The sequence below is a fragment of the Cololabis saira genome, chromosome 22 (genome assembly GCF_033807715.1).
Source record: "Cololabis saira isolate AMF1-May2022 chromosome 22, fColSai1.1, whole genome shotgun sequence".
Classification (NCBI taxonomy): domain Eukaryota; kingdom Metazoa; phylum Chordata; class Actinopteri; order Beloniformes; family Belonidae; genus Cololabis; species Cololabis saira.
The window spans coordinates 11,356,145-11,362,493 of NC_084608.1; the positions used below are offsets into that span (position 1 = coordinate 11,356,145).

The 6,349-nt window shown below is 43.0% G+C and overlaps 1 pseudogene; it reads left to right on the forward strand.

Annotated features, from left to right (window-relative positions):
• The first annotated feature begins 1,423 nt into the window (after positions 1 to 1,423).
• Positions 1,424 to 3,076, forward strand: LOC133423309 (alpha-1,6-mannosyl-glycoprotein 2-beta-N-acetylglucosaminyltransferase-like; annotated as a pseudogene).
• Positions 3,077 to 6,349: the final 3,273 nt, after the last annotated feature.

Here is a 6,349-nt window from a genome sequence, read left to right on the forward strand (position 1 = left end):
GTCACTGACAACAGCACTCAAGCCAGGATATTCCAGTTTAAAAAGAGGAGTTGCAGCCCTCAACTGATGTTCATGTTGTCATTTTTTGTTTTGGCCTGAAGCTCCACCCTCCACCTATCTCCCAATCACCAAGTCAGTATTGTTTCTGAAGCTCCACCCTCCACCTATCTCCCAATCACCAAGTCAGTATTGTTTCTGAAGCTCCACCCTCCACCTATCTCCCAATCACCAAGTCAGTATTGTTTCTGAAGCTCCACCCTCCACCTATCTCCCAATCACCAAGTCAGTATTGTTTCTGAAGCTCCACCCTCCACCTATCTCCCAATCACCAAGTCAGTATTGTTTCTGAAGCTCCACCCTCCACCTATCTCCCAATCACCAAGTCAGTATTGTTTCTGAAGCTCCACCCTCCACCTATCTCCCAATCACCAAGTCAGTATTGTTTCGGCATCCGGGTTGCCAGCTCGGCTCTAATTATGGCAGCCATGGCAGCCTACGTTCCTGCTGCATTCTGCAGCCTACCTGGCAACCTCTGGTCGGGGGGAGGAGGGGGAGGGTACACGCCGCTCAACAATATTTTGAAAGTGACTGCAGTACCAGTTTTGGACATTTCTTACAGACGGCTCCTTTAAACCTGTGGTTTAAAATGAGGGTATATCTACATGCAATCAATTGCATTTAATTTGCAAAGATTGCAAGGTCAGTTCATCCATGTAGGACGTCTCGCGTAACGTGGCAGTTGCTGTTTCGTGTGCTTTTGACGATAGTTTTTAAAGGCCACACATGTAAACTGACAGTTTTAATCAAAATGTGACAATCTTCCTCATGATTGAATGTTGGTGTTTTTGCTGCAGGTGTTGACCTACATTATATTGTACAAACAATGGGAATTACATTGCAATGTCACATTTTCTAATGTGACATTGCAAATAATACAAAAGAAAAAAAGAAGAGTTTAAGAAAAACAGGCTGGACGGCATCTCTTTTACCTGAAGCAAAAATATGCAAATAATTAGACAGCAAAAGTGACTCCTTTAAGGCTCTTCCTTCAATGATAAAATGAATAACTATTATAAATAAAATTAATAACAAAAACAGTAAGGCATTTTAAGGGAAATAGCATTGACATTTTAGAAAGAGATTAAAATGAAAGATACTTTGATATATCAGCTAATAATTTTTAGTGGAGATTGGGCTTAGCCTCGGTTACGACCGAGGGAGAGCTGTGATTGGCTGGCTGGGACACATCAGCAGTCCGGGACTCGCACTGCAGTCCTGTCATCCTTTTCTTGCTGTGAACCTTTTGACACACTGCTCAACTTCGCTCAGGTAAGTCACTTTATTCCGTGCTCAAACTCGTGAACTTTCTCTCTGCTTCGTTCAACTTTGGTCCCATTTTTTTCCTCCATAGGTGTTTTAAAAAAAGAAGAGGAAAACACTGGAGCCACAAGTTGTTTTTGTTTAGTTCTTCTTAGGGGAGGTAAAGAAGATGCCGTGTGTCGTGTTTGAGGAAGAGCAGCCTGGTTCAAAGTGTGCTTTTACCGGAGAGAAAATGAGGTTTCGGGTGGTGAATTGGAAACTGCTGGTGCTGCTGGGAGTCGGGTACGTGACCCTGACTGTGCTGATATACACACGTGTGTTGATCTCTGTTGGGGACGCCAGAGGAAGTGGAAACCAGGGTCTCCACGCAGACGCGGTCAAGTTTAACTACAGCTCCCTGTCAGAGCTGACCCAGTCTATCTACAGGGCCAATTACAAGCAGCGTGTCCTCAATGCAGACAAGTTCCCCGGAGATCCTCAGCTGGTGCTGGTTGTGCAGGTCCACAACAGGCCCCAGTACCTCAAGCTGCTCATCCGCTCGCTGGAGAGGGCTGCCGAGGTCCACAGCTTCCTCCTGATCTTCAGCCACGACTACTTTTCAGAGGAAATAAACACGATTGTGCAAGGGATAACTTTCTGCAAGGTACTGCAGATTTATTTCCCCTTCAGCACTCAGCTTTATCCCGAAGAGTTTCCTGGGCAGGACCCACGGGACTGCCCTCGAGACATATCCAGAGAGAACGCTCTCAAAACAGGATGCCTCAACGCCGAACACCCTGACTCGTACGGACACTACAGGGAAGCCTTCATCACGCAGACCAAACACCACTGGTGGTGGAAGCTGCACTTCGTGTGGGAGCGAGTGCAGGCCATGCAGGGCTACAGCGGCTTCACCGTCTTCCTGGAGGAGGACAACTACATCTTACCAGACTTTTTCCATTTTTATAACTCAATGATTGAGTTCACGAAGAAGAGCTGCCCAGACTGCGACATGCTGGCCTTGGGTAACCACAACGCCCTGAATGATTTTACCACCATGTCTGATAAAGTGCTCATCTCCTGGTGGACCAAGCACAACATAGGCATGGCCATCTCCCGGCAGGTGTACTATAAGCTGATGGGCTGCAGCAACGAGTTCTGCACCTATGATGACTACAACTGGGACTGGACGCTGCGGTACCTCTCAGGAACCTGCATCAGGAAGGGCCTCAAGGTGCTGGCGGCGCAGGGCTCCAGGGTGCTGCACACGGGAGACTGTGGACTTCACCATAAGGAGAACTGCAGGCCAGAATGGGCCTCGCAGAAGGTGGAGGAAAACCTTCAGAAGGCAAAGTAGGGCCTCTTTCCTCCGTCCCTCATCCTCAGCGGCACGGAGATGGTGGAGCACAAGGCACATATGAAGAACGGAGGATGGGGAGACATTCGGGATCATGTTTTATGCAATAATTACGCCAAACTTCTTTGAACTTGTCTTTTCTTTTGGCCAAAATGTTCTTCTGCAGATGTGCCATCATAGACAACATGCTGTGATGATCTGTGTGTCTTTTCTCTTTTCCAAAAAAACGTCTTCCAAACGAAGGGACCAAATGAATTCCAAGCATGTGAAATGTTGAAATGTAATCTTTCATTCACCAAATCTGTACCAGTGCCAAGGCCTTTCCTGATGAGAGCCTTTCTGTTCTTGTTTTACGTCCTCAGGTTTGTGTGAGTCTCATGAAACATTAAACCTGTGGTTTAAAATGAGGGTATATCTACATGCAATCAATTGCATTTAATTTGCAAAGATTGCAAGGTCAGTTCATCCATGTGGGACGTCTCGCGTAACGTGACAGTTGCTGTTTCGTGTGCTTTTGACGGTAGTGTTTAAAGGCCACACATGTAAACTGACAGTTTTAATCAAAATGTGTTTGACAATCTTCCTCATGATTGAATGTTGGTGTTTTCGCTGCAGGTGTTGAACTACATTATATTGTACAAACAATGGGAATTACATTGCAATGTCACATTTTCTGTGTTGGACTGAGGGAGTTTTGTGATTGTTTTATTAATCTCTGGTTTCAAAAGCAAAACCCGGCTTGGTTTAGCTCGTCTCTTTCTGTGGGGGGTTGTGACTGTTTATTTGCTTTGTGAAGGGTTTAAAAATAAAAAGTTACCTTTTGAAACCAAAACTTCTTTTCTGCGTTAAAATCGTAATATACAGTATTGCTGCTTTTCTCTATTTTCCTCTTTTTTGATGACAAAAATGGCTCTTGGAGGGACATTGGAATGAACTGTATTGGGAATTTTTTATTGAACCATAGGATAGAAATGCTGTCTACACTCTATGCCAAATGAGGAAAATAATTAATTTGAACTGTTTTGACCAAAAATAATAAACTGGTGAAAGTTAGTTTAAATTTTGTGGGTTTTTTCTTCTTTCTTTTTCACAAACTGTGTCGTCTAAAATTGTGATGAAAGTTTCACAGCCAAACTCGCTGTCAGTAAAAGTGAATATCATTAAAGGGGACCTATTATGAAAAACAGGTTTTTTCTTGCTTTAACATATATAAAGTGGTCTCCCCTCAGCCTGCCAACTCAGAGAAGGAGGAAAGCAACCAAATTCTGCAGTGTCTGTTCAGCAGTGATGTGGCTTCTACAAGACGTTCAGATTCTGCTCCCGTCGTTACGGAACGACGGAGCGATGCGTGAAACCACGCACACAATTAACTCTGGCCGGAACAACAACATCTGCCATTTTTTCGTAGCGTCATTCAGGCAGCCAATCAGCAGTGCCTCATTATCATAGCCCCGCCCACTCAGAATCCCTCATAGATAATGAGGTTAGAGAATGGGATGATAAAGACATGGCTCAGAGGCTGAATTTCTAATTTATTTAGCAAAAACAATCAAAAGCTTGTTTTTAAAAGGAACCCTGGTTATTAAGACTTGTAGTCCCTAATTAGCCACAATTGTTCTCTTATACTAAAATATGTTGTTAGAAACACAAAATAATCTAATTGCTTTAAAAATCTACAATGTTTATCACATATTTTGACCAGCGGGAGGCGCCATGTTTTACCTGCGCGATGCATTCTGGGGGCGATGACGTAGACCGGTGGCTCTGGGAAGATAAGCCGCGTTAGTTTAACTGCGACACTCTCACAAGCACTCTCCCGGCCGTGGAGGCTGAAGAGGGAGCCCATAAGACGTCTCGGTTGAGGCAAACTGGATCAAAGTTCTCGTGTGCTGTGATGCACGGGAGAGCTGCAAAAATGATCAAAGTTGTGCGCATCTTATCAGTGCATTAAACTGTATATAATGCAGCGGCGCAGCCAGCCGGAATCCTGTACGCACTGTGCATACCGTTTTTTTGAAGGTTTTATTTTTTGGTACGTGCTGGGCAAGGCCGGTTTTAGGCCTAGACGGTGTAGGCTACGGCGTAGACGTGGCTCCGCTCTCCGCTCTCCGCTCTCCACTCTCGCCGGGATGGAGACGCCGGTGGGCAGGACGCACGTTTGGGTGGGCATAGCCCACCCCTTGTCCCCCCTCCCCCCTAAAACCGGCCTCGGTGCTGGGTCCACCGTTTGATGACAGACCAGAGGCTGAGGGGACTGGCCCGGGAGTTTGACGAAACGGGGGGCATCTGTGTTTCTGTTGCGCCGTCACCTGTTTAGCTGTGTTTTCATCTGTTTTTGGGTGTCAAAACAGTGTACGGGGGCTAGCAGGAGCCACCGTCTGACGTCACTACCCAGAATGCATTGCGGTGTAAACAACAATGGCGACCTACGAGTTAAATTATATTTTCAAATTTTATAAAAACGACGACATCAAAAAGGTTTTCTATATCACATTGTTATAATTAATACCAACATTTATCTTTTAAGACCTACATGTCTTAATAGCCAGGGTTCCCTTTTAAGACATTCAAGGCATGTTTAGGTATTAGATGCCATAATAGGTCCCCTTTAAATGTTTCATTCCTGACTCTTAAGTGACGTATTTTCAATGCTTGCTTTACGATAAAAGATTTAAACATATTATGACCTGATGTGACACGTGTCCCTCTTTTTTTATATTTCAGAGTGAATCAAAGGACTCGTCTGTAGTGTCAAGACACACAAATAATTAACTGTTACTTTCCTATTACTGTAATGAACCGAACTATATTACTATCGCTATAAAAGAGGGGGGAAAGAAAAACATAAGGCCAGCCATTCAAAATAAAAGGTTTTAAATTGTATTATTATGTTTTTAGTGCTTTCATACATAAACAAATAAAAAGGTTTTAGTAGATAGTTTTTTCTTATTTTATCAGCAAAGCCTTACATCACAATGAATGACAACGAAGCATGTTGTTCTGAGTTTGATGATTTCTTTGGTGATATTGATGATTATTGGTGATTATTGTTGATTATTGGTGATTATTGGTGATTGTTGGTGATTATTGGTGATTATTGGTGATTGTTGGTGATTGTTGGTGATTATTGGTGATTGTTGGTGATTGTTGGTGATTATTGGTGATTATTGGTGATTATTGGTGATTATTGGTGATTGTTGGTGATTATTGGTGATTGTTGGTGATTATTGGTGATTGTTGGTGATTGTTGGTGATTATTGGTGATTGTTAGGCGATTATTGGTGATTATTGGTGATTATTGGTGATTGTTGGTGATTATTGGTTATTATTGGTGATTGTTGGTGATTATTGGTGATTGTTGGTGATTATTGGTGATTATTGGTGATTGTTGGTGATTATTGGTGATTATTGGTGATTATTGGTGATTATTGGTGATTGTTAGGCGATTATTGGTGATTGTTAGGCGATTATTGGCGATTATTGGTGATTATTGGTAATGGTTGATGATTATTGGTGATTGTTAGGCGATTATTGATGATTATTGGTGATTGTTAGGCGATTATTGGTGATTATTGGTGATTATTGGTGATTATTGGTGATTATTGGTGATTGTTAGGCGATTATTGGTGATTGTTAGGCGATTATTGGCGATTATTGGTGATTATTGGTAATGGTTGATGATTATTGGTGATT